Genomic DNA, 17,424 nt, shown 5'->3' on the forward strand with positions numbered 1-17,424 from the left:
CCAATGCCTCTGATCACACCTTGGCTCTGCCCTCACTCATCCCCCTGCAGCCACACTGGCCTCCCGCTCTAGCTCCCTCAGGCTGTGGCCTGCTGCTCCCGCCCTGGGCCATCCTTCCTCCAAATATGGGCCTGGTTCTCGCCAATACCTCTTGGTGACTTTGTTCATTGTAAAGTCCCCTAAGTGATGAAAGCTTCTGGACTCCGTTTGAAAAAAATCAATCCTCCCAGCACGGTAGTCTTTCTGGCTTTATTGTTCTCTGTGTACTTATTACCACCAGACACACTAGGAAGTGTCTTATTTATTGCATTTACCATCTGAGTGTTTCCCCTGAAATGTAAGCTCCACGAGAGCAAAGAGTTTTGTCTTTTTTTTTGCTGCTGAATCCCCAGGGCTGTAGTAGGGCCTAGTCCGTAGTAGGTGCTCAATAAATATTTGTTAAATGAATGAATGAATTCCCCAAAATAATAAAACCTGGCACTTACAACATTCTTGTGTGAGGAGTGCAAATGACGGGGAATGAGGCAGAGTGGCTGAGTGCACGGGAGATCGAGTGCTAGTTTCAAGTGATGAGATGCTGAGCTAGAAACACCAAGAGTTTAGTGGGAACACACAGGTGAGAGATCACAGTGGAACTTGAGCCCCTAGGAAGGACCAACTTGACTATTCCATGAGAACCTGAAGTATTTTATTGGGATATTTAAAACAAAGGCAGTCATAGAAGGTCGGAAATACTTGGGAACGTTTGGTTACTTTAATAAAATTTAAAGTTACATTTTAAGACAGTAGACTTTTTTACTACTAGGCATTTATACATCTGGCATATTTACCATTTGTTTCTCAAGAAAAGATTTCAGTATTTGAAATTAGATATCTAGCAGCTTCAACAGGACACTCAAAGCTCTATTCCAGAGCTGCCAGGCACCAAACACACCCTGCTGTGTTGAAGCTGTGGGGGGTCAGGGTGGGGGCGGGCAGGGTAGGGGCACGTCTGGTGCAGTGACCTGCTCTCTGGGGTCTCTGAGAGTGGACGGAGCAGGAGAGGAGAGACTGGAGGAGGCTGTGGTGGGAGATGTGGCCAGCCCTAGACTCAGGTTCATTTCTATGTGGCCTCTGTTGGTCTACAGGACTCATAGAAGGAAGTGACACTGAGACAAAGACCGAAATTTAAGTGGAAAAGAAAAGCTGCTCTAACATGTAAGTAGGAAAAAAATGGATGCCCTGGCCCTCCTTCCAACAGATTTATTAATGCATCACCAAAGCAAAATCTGGCAGGTCTCCTTCCTGTCTCCCCTTCCAGAAATCTTTCAATTCATAGATCACCATTTTTGAGGCTATTCCCTGCTCCCTTTCCTCCCACACAGACATCTCGATATTCTTTTTTGTCTCATATAAAAATATTAAGGCTCCTATTTGCTAGGGCTGCCCAAGTAGATGAGTAGACCTAAGAGTGGGTGCAGAAGTCCAAAGAATTGATTGACTATTCCGTTGCTGATGCTGGGGAGAGGGGCAGCCACAGCAGACTAAAAGTGGGGGTACGGCTCAGGTGGGCAGAGAGGGAGGGCCTGAATTCAGTCCCCAGAGGTGCCACCCAGTTTCCACGGTACCCTGAAGGTACTCAGGGTGCCTGTGTATCTCGGAGGAACACTGATGATGCTAGAGACTGGGGCCTGCAAGCTTGCCAGAGGGCTGACTGAGGCACGTGGCACACGTGTCTGTGCATGTCAGTGCATATGTCTGGGGCAGGCGGGATGGACTGAGAAGAAAAATCGCCCTTTAGTTCAGGGCAACACTGGTCTGGAGCCCAAATGAGATTTGTAGGAAGACCTCCTTCGAGGCTCCAGAGAGACACCCAACAAAAGCACAAGTGAGGCCTCTAGGGAGCCAGGAGGTGGCACTGGGCCCTGGCTAAGCTTCAAGAGAAACCCGAGGACAAGCTACCAGCAGCAGGAGCAGCAGACCGTAGGCCAGGGACAGCAACAGGATGGACAAATGACAAGGTCCTGCAGACCAGGGAGCTAGAGCATGTCATGCCGAGGCCCCGGACCCCACCCATCACGAGGCTATAAAGATTCGGGACAACTCAACCCCACGTGTGTGCATGTATTCAGATAACTATCTTGGAGAGGAGCCAGGAAGGGAAGTAGAAGACTGAAAAATCACCAAGTACTTTTATCTAGAGAGGGAGTATTAACCCTAGGGACTCTCCATGGTTGAACTAGACCAAGGTTGGAACTAGATTGGACCTTTAGTTATTTTTCTCTTTGTACTTAGCAGTAGGGAGTTCACAGAGATGTTTGTCTCTTTGTCAAAAACTACCAGTTTTCTTTTCACCCATCTGATAAGAAGAATGAAGAAATTACAGCCTCATAATATGTACACGGTTTTTTGTAGCCCTGTGTGTAGTCAGTTCATACATTTGAAAGCCTCTGGCTGATTTGGGACGGTGGAAAGAGGGTAGGTTCTAGCTTCACATAGATCTAGTTTTGAGACTGGCTCTTCCACTCTGCTCCCCCCTTGTGGGAACTTGGGTGAGTTACTCAACACTCCTCAGTTGTGGTGGTCAGTAAAGTGGGTATACTCCTGCTTATCCCCGAGGCCTATTCTGAAATTAATTGGCTTCTGAATGTAGAGTGCCCTGTGCAGGGCTTGTCATGCAGTACATGCTCAACAAAAGTCAGTTTTCTTTTGTTCCCACAGGGAATAATCTGGACACTGATAAACAAATGGTGAACTGTTTCCAACTTAATTTAGCCCAGGTAACTCCTCATAAACTGTCTTTAGTGTTTGATGCGATCATCCAAATTAAAGTATTGACGACGTTAAGAAGACATGCCATCCTTTATTTTACTCCAGTTCCAACGAGGACCTGTAGATGTCGCTGTGAATCTTTGTGTGTACCCAGTTATGGCTAAAGATATGGAAGACAGCTCGGCTATCTGTTTTAAAGACTCTTCATAAAGCACAGGGGTTGGTGCACGAGAAGGGAAAGCACTAGTCACTCTGCCTGTCCACTTACTTTCCTCTGTCCCCCGTCACAGGATGAGGAAATGAGATTTTCCTCAAATTCTACCCTTTGCTCCCAGCGCCTCCACACTCTGCCTTCTAGTAGGAGCATAAGAACAGAGCAAGGGATTCTGGTGAAACAGCCAAGTCCTCGGGGCTCTTCACATCCTCACTCCCTTCTCCCCCGCCACACACACTTCAACCGGATGGGAACTCAGAACAAACACCTGCTTAAAGCTGTCGTGTGGGTTATTTTCCACAAGAAGCTGCTCTTGTCCGGGGGTCATGATTTGACTTGCAAGTGGCCCTGGGTAATAACCAGCTGAGTGAGAGAAGGCTTCTGCCATACACTGATGTTTGGGACACAACATTTAGCATTTGTTTCAAATGATCCAAGCAACTCAAAGTAGAAGGAACGGCCATTGAAAAGGAGAAGGAAGAGGATTTAAGAAATCATTTGTGCAATATTTATACGTGACATTTTCTACTCCACGAAAATAGGATTCCTTAGGACCCCATAAAGTAAATAACAAACATATGTTCATGAATTGATGGGCATACCTTCTCCTGGGCTGTATTTTACAGGGTATAAAAGGCTTCTAGTGACTGATGTGATATGGGGTGGTGGTGAGTAAGCAAGGAGAGGGAGGATGCATCTGCCATTTGCATTCCATTTCATTTTGAAGAGGATAAAATGAGGATTTGCTTTCCTTGGGGGTTAGGGCTCCGTGCTTTCTTCCTGACAAATGTTTGAGACACTTTGAATGGAACAGAGTTTGAGTTTTACTTTCTGGATTTCCTCAGCCCCTGTTTGTCTTCTCTTCAGTGCCCTGCAGCTTAGGGACTGCCTGGTCTTCTTGAGCAAACTGGGTAGACGCTGAGCCACGCTCCTTCCCCTCATGGAGACCCAGGCTTCGGTTTTGTTCCGCCTGCTGTGCGTCTACACACCGTGGTGGTCAGCTAGCGATTCATACAGGATGAGAGTGAGACCGTGTCTGTGGTTCTGGTGTCCTCTGTTCAGGATGATCTCACCTCCTTGGAGACATGAGCGGAAGCTATTAACTCCAGGAGTTTGTTGGGGCAGAGGTACCTGAAATCAGTCAGGGGATGAGAAGGAAAGAGATGTAACACGTGAAACCATAGATGAGGTAATAACAGGTTAGGTCAGGAAGGAGTCCAGGAGCCAAAGGAGGGCAGACCCTGGAAACAAGTCACAGCCATATGTGGGGTTGTCTGGGGCTTGCTCACTGTAGGATGTCCTGTGAACAGGTGACTGTGGCTCCTGGTCTGCTCTGGATCAGTGTGGGTTTATAACTGTTGTCCAGGGCAGTTATTGATAGCATCCCGTTCACTATTAAAAGAGTCCTGATTTGGAAGATAAATGATACTGTCACCTTACCTGTTCACTTCACAAGAGGGTGCTATGCTTGACAGCCAGTAAACCATATACATAAGCTTCTTAAAGACCAAGGATTGGGCAAGAGTTTCTGTGAGAGGCAGTGGGTTTAATAGTTTCTTCCATGTGCTTAATTTTAATCATATCCAAATTTCTTTTGATCCATCTGTGACTTCTTTCCTTCTAGGTAGAAAAGGTTGTTTTTAAAATCAATATAATACTTTAAATTGCTTTTTTACTAAAAAAAGTATTTCAGTTTTCTCTATTAATGATCAGTCAGATTGTTTCCAGTTTAGGGACACTACAAAATAATGCTTATACATGTATACTTCTGGTTTGCTGCATCCATTTCTGTTGTCTCATCTGTGAATGAAAAGAAATTCATATAATTGCTGGGAGGATTAAATGAGAGAATACTTATAAAAGCACTTAATATAGTACCTGGAACAGAGTTTTAAAAATTTGTCTGTTATTATTATTTTTTAGAACATTATTGATTCTATAAATTCTTTTTCCTTCCCTCAGAAAGGCTTACAAGTATACCTGGGCCTTCTGACTAGTGGAAATGGAGACTCTATGTCCTTTCAAGGTCATAGGCAGGACCATGGCATGTCTACATAAAAATGCCATCCTAAAGCATCACTCAGAAACTCACTGAAGGTTCCAAGTGAGGTCTCAAAGTTCACATGGCCTATAATCCCCTTAGTTCCCAGTTTCAATGTGGATCTGATGATTTATTCATTTCTGCAGGGGCTAAAATGCCATTTGAATGCTGTCACTGAGACAGACTTTTCTCTCATCTCTAAAGTATAAAAATCAAAACACCAACAGAAGTGGGGTTGTGAGAGGTGGGAGGATGAGAGAGGTCCTTCCAAAGGCTGCAAAACAGAATGAAATGGAAGGATGGTCGCGTGTTCCTGCAACATGAGGTTTGTTTGGAGGGACTCCTGTAGAGACCAGAGCGGGAAATGGCAGGGTAAAGAGCTGCCTCAACTTTCATGTCTGGAAATATGTTTTTCAGATGTTCTTCTCAGCCAGAAATTGTCAGTATGATAAAGAGACAGCTGTCTGACCGCAAAAGGAGGTGCCCTTCTGCCTCCTAAATATCTTTCTGCAGTCCAGGGCTTTCTTTTAGAGCCATCTCTGGGTGAAAATCAATTTTCTCTTTGCTTTTTCTTTTTCTTAAAAGCTTTGAACAACATGGCAAAAGATAAGAAGGCTTTGCTCCAGATGTGCAAGTTTTCCTAGAAGAAAAAAGATCTAAAAAGCTACTCTACCACCTGTCCTGGTAAGGCAAGCAGAGGACTTGACTTTTACATGAGGTAGCTTATCAAAAATTCAACTTTGTCAGAATTTTCTCTCTGGTTCCCACCCTACAGAGGCATATCCTGACAAGCTGTAGTTTCTCCACTGACCAAAAGCAAAACAAAACAAGACCAACTTGAAGGAGGGCTGGTAAGTCAGAGAGTTTATGGAGCTATTTAAACTAAGGGAAGGTGCTAATTCTACTCAACAAAGAAACAGGAAACATGTCAGGAGACAAAGGGCGGGGGGAAGATGAAAAATAATTTAAGACCTATTATTCATGTTTAATTTTATCTACTTTCAAAAGACTTACAGAATTTAAAACAAGTAACAAGGAAAATATGGAATACATTTTAACAAAAACAGATCGGTATGTGGTTACTGAGTGCCTGCGTGGTGCAAAGCCTCTATTTTTCAGGGCTGCAGGAGTGAAAGATGGCACTGGTATGGACTGAATGTTTGTGCCCCCCCTCCAGCCCCAATTCATATGCTGAAATCTTAACCCCCAATGTGGCTTTATTAGAGAAGGTGGGGCCTTTGGAAGGTAACTAGGTTATGAGGGTTGAGCACTCATGAATGGAATTAGTGTTCTTTTTGTTTTTAAATTAAAGTTTATTGGGGTGACAATGGTTAGTAAAGTTACATAGGTTTCAAGTGTACAGTTCTGTAATACCATCATCGATACATTGCATAGTGTGTTCACCACTCAGAGGGTAAGGGGGGAGTGGGTGGTAGATGAGGGTAAACAGGATCACATATATGGTGATGGAAGGAGAACTGACTCTGGGCAGGATTAGTGTTCTTACAAGTAGAGACTTGAGAGTTCACTCTCTCTGTTCTCTACCATGTGAGGACACAGCAAGAAGACAGCCACTTGCAAACCAGGAAGCAAACTCACTAAACACTAGATCTGCTGGCACCTTGACCTTTGACTTCCAAACTCCAGAACTATGAGAAATACATGTTTGTTGTTTAATCCAACCATTCTGTGGTAATTTGTTATAGCAGCACATACTGAGACAGCACAGATAAATTAAATCCACAGATACTCGCCCCACCCCCCTCAATTTTATTTTCGCTTTTAAGTTTTAAATTTCTTCTCAATCAGAGATTCTAACAAAAGTGAATGAAACCATTCTGAATTTCAGACACTTTCTTTCCTATCTATACTAATGAGTTATGAAAATGGCGATTGGCAAAAGTGAGGAAAGGGAGAAACAACAAGACTCATTTAACCACATGGTGGGTGTCCATGGAAACACTGTTTGTAGGTGGGGTAATGCTGGTGTCAATGTGAAAGAAACAGCCAATCCAGCTTTGAGCAGTATTGCTTTGTTTGAAGGGAGATAGAGACCAAATAGGTAGGTACCAGCTATTGTGATAGTTGCAAAACATAAATTTGCATTGAATCCTCACATAGCCCAATGAGTGAAAATTTGTTTGTCTTTTACAGAAGAAGAAACTAGAGTTCTAAGTATCATAGTCAGAGGCATACATCTAGATGTGGTGGAATGGGAACAAAGATCAAAGATGAACCAATTTATTTGCTATCCAACGTGCAGGCATATTTGGTCTGTAATTTGAGCTTAGTGGGGTTCTGTAGAGTGGGGGCCAGAATTGGTGTCCTGGCAAGTCAAAGCCACAGGCCCTCTGACATCATGGTACAGTCAGTTCTGAAGGCAGGAATGAAGCACATGCAGAGAGCGGAGACCAGGGGCCAGCAAGGACAGGTATATGTGCAGCATTTAGAACTGGATGCAATAATGCCCTCCCCACACCCCCGAACTCACTGAATGAAAATCACCTAAAAGCTTTTTAGAGCTCTAGGTGATTCTGCTCTACACGAGTTGAGAATCTTGAACTAGCTTGGGTAGGATTCTTTTCCTTGCAACCTTACAATCCCTGCCTCTGGCCCGTTGTCCTTTCTACTACAATTTGTTGCCTTTCCTACGCACAGAAAAACAGGCTAATTCAAGAGAAAGGTAACAAAGAGAAGGACAATACAAAGAAGGAATCTGATCTAATTCCTCCCAGACCAGCTAATTTACATTTTTGCAGATATTTTTGTTCCACACTACCAGAGTTTGCTGAAGGGATGTAAAATCTCTTCTCTTAGTATTTGCAAAATACATATATAGCCACTACTACTATGACTCAAGTGCAAATCCTTCCACCTGAGAATCGATGAATGCATCTTTCAAATCTAGTCCAAGGATGTTATTTGTAAACTATCACACCAAGTTCCTTACTAAGTCCTGCTTCCTGGATCCAATACAAAGGGACATGTCTTTCTTGCACATTCTAAAAGATACTGATTCCACACATGACCAGAAGAAAACTATTTGTCATGGGAAAAACTACTTTTCTACTTACTTATAGCCTTCTAAGGAGAATGGATCTCAGTGAGGAATCTTGGTTTTCAGACGGGGGTAAAAGGGTACAGGATATAATTTTGGGGGGCAGGGATTTGACTTTCTTTCAATTAAAATTTATTGGGGTGACAATGGATAGTAAAATCACATAGGTTACAAACGTACAATACTGTAATACATCATCTATATATATCACATTGTGTGTTCACAACCCAGAGTCAGTTCTCCTTTCATCACCATATATTTGACCTAAGGATATAATTTTTGAGTGAGAAGAGAGACAAATTGTTTTGCATAAGAAAAGAGATGTGGGGGAGGGGAGAGTGGTTTTTTTCCAACCTTGATTTCACATTGGAATCATCTGGGGAGTTTTTTAAACTGGGAAACCTGGATCTCACTCCCAGAGATCCAAATTCAATTTGTCTGGGTGGGCCCTACCTGTGTATTTTTGAGAACAACTAGTGTAGAGAAAGGAAGACCTGATGGTTCGTGTTTTTGATGAAATTTTCCTGTGCCATGGATCATCTCTGTATTCTTAGAACATCCTTCAGAAGATCTAGACTAATCATTAGTGCTTAGGAAATGTGAATTTGTCTGTTTTTTTTGTGTGTGTAGGCAGTGAAGTATCAAGTTTGACCAAGGTGGATATGGGAAGGGGTCAGAGTATGTGCTTATCATCTTAGTAGCACTCAGGCAAAACATATATAGCTACAAAGAAATAAAGAGGGGGAAGGGTTAGAAAAGCCATAAGTGAACATAAGCTATTAGCACTTTTGTCTCTTTTATTGCTTCTACCAAGTAAAAAAAAAAAAAAAAAAATCTTTTCCAGTACAGAAGCTTCTTTGCTGGGTAGGATAAAAGTACAGCACCCGCATTCCAAATAGGGCATTCTTAAAAAGAAAACAAACCCACAGTGAAGCACAAACCAACAGAAAATCATCCTTTTCCTCCTGACCCATCCTTTGCTTTGGATACTTTATGATTCAGGGGACGTATATAAATTTTCCAGATCTATGTTTCTCTGGCCTTTGGATATGTCACGGCTCTTCTTTAAAAAGTAAAGATGTGGCGATGGGCTGGAGGAAAGTCAACCCAAGGCACGACAAGTACAGGTCTTACAGGTGAGGGATCCTTCAGCTTTTAAAGATGAGACTGGGGTCCCGCCAGTCAGTTCATTCTGCCATGCACTGGGAATGTTGGCAAAATATTTATTAGTAAGGGAAGTTGAGAAATTTGAATAAAGTGATGTTTACAATTTTGGGTGTTTTACCAGATGCTTGATTAATCTACCAACGAAGATAGGGGCATATCCAGTCATTCAAAGTATTATTTAGGGAACATTTCCTCCATGCCAGGACTGTGCTAAGCACGGAAGATAAGGTAGCCTGCCTCTTCGTGGTCTAGTTTATCTCCTCCAGGCTTTATTCCTGAAGACCATATTCAGTTGCATTTTTTTCAGGACAAGCCATCTACAACTGAGTTTGTTCTGTCCCTTCAGGCTTGATACAGAGTTCCTGATTTGAAGGAATGGTTGTATTCAGGGGAACCTTATCCCCTGCCATCTACCCAGGAATACATCGGCTTCACTAAATATCCAAAAATCGGGCTGAGGTTCCTGTTCAGAGTATTGCATCTAGGGTTAAAATGATAGAATTTTCTATTTTGAAGAAGTGCTTACGTCATAATCAGGTCTCTTCCACAGCAAAGACAAAACAAAACAAAAATCACCATGTAGAGTTATTAGAGTCCAATACTAATAATATTATAGGATATGAAATTTACATTAGTCACATTATCTCACCTGTGGCCTGTGATAGCGTATGTAAATTTCAAATGAAAGAAAAACTGGTTCCCACCACTTTAAGAAAAGGAATAAATAGTAAGAAATCAAATCAAAGTATATCAGAAAAAAACAATGATGTGCTGACTCTTAGGATCCACAACTAACGCTGAGCCAAGGAGGCCAATATGATATCTCAACATGCTCCAAAGTCACATTAATCCCTGGGAAGGGTGTGTGCGTGTGTGGGTGGAGGGTGGGGAGGGCCGGAGGTCAGGGGCAACAGAAAATCATAGCCCTTTACCAAGTTGGGGGAAACCAAATTGAGTCCAGCACCACTTTTCCAACCTCAACCTATCCACTTGAAGCATATGGGCCATATCAGTTCTTCAAGAACGTTATCTAAGACGGTAGTTTCCTTATTTATGTCTTGGATTGATGGATCAACTTTCCTCCAGAAGGCCTCTCTGCTGAAATTTGAACACAGTTTAGATCTTGTCCTCCTGTCATCATCATGCTTAAAAGGGAACCCCTGTGGTCCTGCAGGGCCTTAATGAGCGTGTGTTTGCAACCCCTTTATTCTTGCATATTAAAACATCTTTTTTGGAGAGGAGAGATGGATAACAATTTTCAACTAGCCACGTGCACTCTTGTTCGGTATTGAGTGTTTCGGTTTGTTCCCCATTCACCTTCTGGGGGTACGTTATTTTTCCTTTCTCATCACCTGTGTTTCTCCTCAGCCTCTCTGGCTGCTCATCTGGGCTGTTTCCACCTTCCAAACAACTTTAAACAACTCACACATTCAATCTTCTCGGGTCACAATTTTGAAATCACACATTTATGGTTTGGTCAGCTCAATAAACTCTCCTCACTTGAAAAAAAAAAAAAGAAAATAAAAAAGAAGGATTAATGGACACCTGGAAAAGAGCGCTATATCTTGGCAAGAAAGATTAGGCTTTTCCCAAAGGTATCATGAAATTTAGAGAAGAAAAGACCCTCCACAACTGGCCCAATTTGTTTCCTCATACATCTTAAATATTAATAACAAGATGACCCAGGCCGTCCTAATTATGTGCGTGTGACTATACATGTTTGTGGGCCCACGGTGAATCCTACACCGTCGTCGCAGGACTCTTCTCTGCTCTGTGGAAATAGCAGCCAGGAAGGCTTTTTTTCCTGCGAGGATTACCCACTCCTCTTCACAGAAGGTAAACTTCTAGACGTTAAGAATGTACTAGACTTTTTGATGTCTAGACTTCTAGAACATTCTGTGGTTGGGTCACCATCCACAAATTAAATAGCATGTGTGCTCATGCTTGAGAGAGAATTGGTCGCTGCCTTGCCTGATGATTAACTTTCATCGTCATCACTAGTTCAACACGAGAGTCTGAGGGTGGACGCTCCAGCAGGGAGACACATGCCTTGTGAAACGTCACTCCTTACTTCCCCTAGAAGGGAAGGAAGCCGGGGCCACCCAGGCTCTGCAAGCCTTTTGGCTTAGGGCCTCTTGTGTCTCTCCTGGCAGGAGGTACATTGGTGCTGAATCTAAAAGTCAGCAAAATCAGTGAAAGACAGAACAGCATCAACTGAGTCAAGCTAGTTTCTCAACAAAAGGGTTATTGAGCATCTGGGATACGTTTTGTCTTTCTATCTCTAGTGCCTAGTGTAGTGCCTGACAAGGAATAGATACTTAAGAATTGTTTGCTGAATGAGTGAATGAATTTGAATGACTGCTTTAAATGTCAGTACCAATGAAAACAGGTGGCTTGACTTCCTTGCTGCACAAAGGTGGTCTTTTGAGAGAATCCTAGGCCTCATTCATCTATCTGTTCAGTTAACCAATAGCGTACTGAGCACCTCCCAGGAGTCACTTAGCACTTTATCTGACATTATCTAGTTCGTTTATACTCCCCATTCCCACCAGACTGGGACCTAGAATGTAAGCTCCAAGAGAGCAGTGATATTGTCTGTCCTGTTTATTGCTATATCTTTAGCACCTAGAATGGTGCTTAGGGACAGTGAGGGACACTCAAAACATGACAGATTGAATTTTATGCGAGCTAGCATTGCTCAACTTGCAAGTGGCTCCAAACCATTCCATGTACTGAAGCCCAGTGGTGGCTGAAAGAGGTGGCTCTTGTGTTGGGCTTGGGATCTTCTGTCACAGGCCACTTCCTCACCGACTAATCAGCCTCAGCTTTCACCCTGTCCCATGTTAACCCCGCATCTCACACTAGCTCATTGAATTCAAGCAGATACACAAATTCTGGAGGTCCTCCGTATTTACTCAAAGTTCACTTTTTAAGATATAGAGTCTGGTATATGTTTTAGTCATTTCTATTCTTATCATATTTCATAAAATCCATAAAATGCTGGAGGTCAAAGGTACGATTTTCCTCTAGTAGAAAAATGACTAATGCCTTTGGCAAAACCATTTTCTCTGTGCTGCTGCTAGGAACTGGTCTCATAAACCTCCCAGACTTGAGAATAACTCCTAGACTGAAGGCTTCTTGTAAGATTTTCCCAGGTCTCTGGAATGTTCTTTATTCTATAGTTGCTTCCTATTCTGAACCTACTTTCCATAACAGAAACAGAGGGAGAGGTGCTGTGAGGGAGAAAGATGTTTGCATAGAATGCCACAGTTTACAGAGCTTTTTCACATGTTATCTTTTTAAAATATTTGCCGTTAAACTGAAATGTGTGTTATCCCAGTTTTAGAAATGAGGAAATAGAGGCTTAGAAGGGTTAAATTGCCCACTAATGAGGAATGGAGGTGTCATTACAACCTGGGCCTCCTAAATACGAACGCTGTTCTTCCATTCCCAAACTATGCCGGAAAGGAGTCTCTGAAGTTTCCTAGGTTTTTGTTTCCTAGTTACTTCCCTGTGGGCACTGTGGTTCCCAAAACTTGTTAAGCTGATTCACATCTTTAGCCCTCTCTATGAAGCTGTACTTTCTGCCTAGAAGAACTTACCCTCTACTTTATTTGTTTTGGTAATTCACATTCATCCCTCCGGTCCAAGCTCAAGGGTGACATGGGAGTATAGTGGTGAGAGCAGGCCCTGGAATCACACACTGTGGGCCCAAATCTCAGTGCTGCCATTTACCCTATGTTAGACCTGGCATGATGGTTTAACCTCTTTTTCCTCAGTTTTCCCTTCTGTATGATGGGGAAATTTTGATGCTTATCTTCAAGGGTTGTCAAAGAAGCAATGGAAATACCATGTTGCCTAAAGAATATTCAGTTTGCTGCCCTTCCCTCCCAACTTACAACCAGGTTACCAGTCTCCTCTGCTTCTCTAAAATTGCCTCTTGACCATCTTAGGGTTTCCAATCAATCACCCCTGCCCAGGGAAAGAAAAATGAAAGGGAAAAAATTAAAGGCAAAGAGAGAGAGACAAAAAAAAGAACATGGAATAAATAGAGAAAAGCATCAGATACAGAGGAAACTTTGCCAGCTATCAGGAAAGAAGGAACATGAAAGTAAATGTATCTGCTGTTCTGGGGAGGGTTGGGGAGCAGAGAGGAGAGAAATAGCTAAAAATTGGCACTACCTGTCCTGGCGGACATGTTCTGGCCCAGAAAGATCTTCTCTGAATCCAGGAATCAGCACAGGAGTCTAGAACCCAACTCAGCAACTCTGAGGAGGAGAAGGAAAATATAAGAAGAACTAGCCTGGGGAGGAAGGCGGACCGATGACGGGAATCATCTTTGTATAGATCCTAGTGGCAGCTGGGATATATTTATATTTTAAGGAATTATTATTATTATTATTATTTAAGAACAAACTTCTTCTACACCTTTTTTTTTTGTTTGTTTGTTTTTTTTGTTTTTGGTTAGCAGCAAGAACCACAAGAGTTATGTATGTATTCAGCCAGGATGTCAGTTGCTCAGCTCATTAAAATATTAGTGAAACAGTGATGGCAATTACATAACACTGAACCTTTTGTCTGCCAAAGTGTGACTTTCAATGCATGACAAAGTAAGTCAGAAGTTTGTTTTGTTATCTGATTGTTATCTTAGACTTCTGATGGAGTTTCCTTTTAGTAGGCAAAATGGTTGCCAAGTTTGGAGGGGATAATTTGAGGACAGGGACCCTTGAATGACTCAGAGGTCTACTTCTGGATGGCAAAGAAAGGCTCCCTGCACTTCTCTCGGGAACAGCATTCATTTGTTCAACAAAGATTTTCTGAGACTCTCCATGTGCCAGGCCTCATGCTATATGTTGGAAATACAATACCGAGCAAGATGGATACCAACCCTTCCTCGTGATGAGACCCTTACTTAAGCCTATTTATCTGGGTAATATCTCATGATCTAAATCTTTCATCTAGTCACATAAAATGTACACCATCTAAGACTTCCCCTACCAAGCTCTGTCATGAAAAATGAGTATTGATTATCAAGAACATTGGTAGTTGATGGCAAAAAACAGGTTGGTGCAAAAGTAATTGTGGTTAAAAGGTTAAAAATAATTGCAAAAACTGCAATTACTTTTGCACCAACCGAATATGAGTCACCTCCCCGTGGGTATTTGTACCTGGAAGACATGAAAGGATACACCTAGAACTATGTCTATAAAGCCTTAACACACAGGCTGAAATTTCTGCTAGTGGGATTTCAAGCATACACACATTTTTGTTTATGTGTAACTCCCATGGGCACAGGCACAGCCATATTTTGATGGATATAATATAATTAGAGTCAGCATTTATGGAGTGCTTGCCAAGTACCAAGAATTGTGCTAAGCATTTTCAATGGACAACTTCATGTCATCTGTAAATTCTATAGAGGTTGTCGAGAACTGTGAAGAATCTAAGGTTCTGCCCTACTTGCAAGCGTTTGGATGCTGGCGGAAGACACAGGACTCCTGGGTCAGAGACAAAGGACTTTATTACACGACTCAGCCAGCAGCAGGAGCAACAGCATGTTTTTATAGTTCCTCTGGGCTCTGGGCCTGAAGTTTCATGGGGAGACTGAATACACAGTGTGCTGTGTTATAGGAGAGGAGCCCTAAGCTTAGTGAACCCGAATCTCTTACCATGGGCAGTGAGCATGCCTGCCCTTGGCTCTGAAGGGAAACAGTATTTCCATCTTCCAAGACTGCTTGTTATACAAAATCCTGGAGAAGGTAGTCTGGAACGAACGGCTGTCAGTATCTTACAAGATATGTAGAAATACTAGACTCATGGAGAACTGTTTTCCAAAAATAGACACTGTAAATATCTTCATCTTACGATGAGTAAACTGAGTCTTAGGGAGGTTAAGTACCTTGCATAAGGTCACAAAATTAGTTCATGTGCCATGAGTATTTGAACTAAGCCATCTGATTCCAGAGCAGATGCTCTGCGTAAGTCAGGTTTTAGTTTAGCATCTGAGACAATAGGTTGGGTGCAGGTAGGTTTATTTAGGAGGTACTTGGTTAGGCATTAAGGGCTTATCCTGTCTGGATGGCATCCCTTTCCTACTTATTAATTTCCTTGTTCTAAACCATTCACTGAACTGAATCTGATCCGGGCACGGACTTGAGTTTTGTGTTATAAAATGTTCACCACTTCTACTTTTCTTTCACAATAAAGCTTCCTAAGAATTGTCTCATGATTGTCTCTACTGTTCCATCTTCTCTTGACCTTACAACAATGTAACTTCTACTTTCATGTCTCCCACTGATACCATTCTCACTATAGTCACCAATGGATGCCTTCTGGCTAAATCCAAAGACCGTTTCTCTGTTATTGCTCAGAAAAATCTAACATCATCAACCATTCTCTCCTTTTTGAAACACTCACTTCTTTTGGTTTCCAAGAATTTGCCTTCTTCCTCCTTATCTCTTTCTTCTCTGTTTCCTGTGGGCCCTCATCTTCTGCTTGCCCCTTACATGTGTTTTTGTCCCATAAGTTGCTTGTCTAGATCCTCTCTCTTTTTCTGCAAAATCTTCTGCATATGTTATGCATTTTCATGTCTTCATTTACCACCTTCCATACATGCTGATCACTCCTCAATCTTTCTCTTTAGCCCACAGTTTTTTTGAGCTTCAAAACCACATATACAACTGCATCCTCGTATTTCCATCTGATTGGTCCATAGACATATTCCACAATATGTCCAAATAAAACTCATTATTTTTCTGCCAATATTAGTTCCCTTGTTTTGGTGGTGGAATCGCTATCTACTCAGTGGCTCGAGCCGGAAACTTGCACATCACACCTTCCCTTCCCTTCCCTTCCCTTCCCTTCCCTTCCCTTCCCTTCCCTTCCCTTCCCTTCCCTTCCCTTCCCTTCCCTTTCTTTTCCTTTCTCCTCATCCCCCATATTCAATCAAGCAGCTTTTATTGATTCTACCTCTTGAATGTCTCTTGAAGCCATCTGTCTTCTCCATCTCAATGGCCATTTTCTGAACCAGACCCCCATGTTGATTACCACACCATTCTCATCGATCTCATTGATCAGTCTTGCTGCCACTCTTCACACCACAGCTTAACTGATCACGTCATTTTCCTGATTAGAATCTTTCAACAGGTTCACATCGCCCTCCAGGTAAGTCCAGACTTTTTACAATGACTCATAAGACCCTTTGTGATATGGACTCTGCTCACCTCTCCAGCTTCCTCTTTCCCCCCTCCCTGTTGTGTCCCCAAACACTTGACACTCCATTGAAATAGAGCTTCTTCCAGTTCCCCAGATGAGTCGTGCTCATTCCCACCCTGGACCTGTGAGTACTTCTTATCCTCTTAGCTGGAAAACTAAGAGGATAAGAAACTCCTTCCCCATCTATAGCTATATCCTTGCATTCAAAAAGCCTTCCTTGATCTGAGAAGCTCCTGCTGGATGTGCTTTCTATACACTCCCCTCTATATTTACCCTATCTTCACATTTGCTACGTTGTGTTGTAATCATCTGTTTATCAGTATCTCCCACTACACTGGACTCCGTAAAGCAGGGGCCCTGTTTGTTTCACAGGTACTCCCTGTACTTAGCAGAGCCTGGCACCTGGTATGAACACAATCCACACCTATTTACCGAAGGAGTAAATGTTGGAAATTGAACATTAATAATAGCACATTAGAATATTTAAAAAGTACTGGCATCATAATGGGTATGCTCTACACCAGTTGGATTCTATCTGTATTCTGGAACCTGGGAGCCGCACAGAGGGAACTCAGTGGCTTTCATCATGAGAGGAGGGTAGGAGAGGGAGAACAGTACAGTGGAAGAGGCTCATTGGGCTGGACTCTGGGTCCCTAACATGGTTTTAACCAGAGCAACTCAGAATTATTTTGTCTTATACACTGAGGTGGCATATTATATTTTATATGGGGAAAAAAGGAAGGGAAAATGAAACAAAAAGAAAAAAGCCCTGATATAAGTGGACTATCAAAACATGTCTCATAAAGATGGTTGTGTAATTAAGGAAACTGTGAAATGTTTGCTTTAAAAGATATGATAATGGAGGCAGATACTGCGGTCACTACAACACAGTATTAGGTTGGTGCAAAAGTAATTGCAGTTTATGCAATTATTTTCAACCTTTTAAACCACAATCACTTTGACACCAACTTAATCTAT

General features: G+C 42.4%; 1 long non-coding RNA gene across 1 annotated transcript in view; it reads right to left on the minus strand.

The window, feature by feature from the left end:
* Positions 1 to 732: 732 nt before the first annotated feature.
* The window catches only part of LOC109444289 (uncharacterized), a 33,239-nt gene continuing 16,547 nt past the window's right edge, over positions 733 to 17,424 (minus strand). Inside the window, exons 2-4 of the long non-coding RNA XR_002136824.3 lie at positions 13,414 to 13,499; positions 4,406 to 4,585; positions 733 to 4,096 (exon numbers count right to left, since the gene is read on the minus strand). This is a non-coding gene — a long non-coding RNA (uncharacterized LOC109444289). The remainder of the gene's footprint in view (positions 4,097 to 4,405; positions 4,586 to 13,413; positions 13,500 to 17,424) is intronic.

The sequence above is a fragment of the Rhinolophus sinicus genome, chromosome 3, assembly GCF_057876585.1.
Source record: "Rhinolophus sinicus isolate RSI-liver-muscle chromosome 3, RSI-T2T, whole genome shotgun sequence".
Lineage (NCBI taxonomy): Eukaryota > Metazoa > Chordata > Mammalia > Chiroptera > Rhinolophidae > Rhinolophus > Rhinolophus sinicus.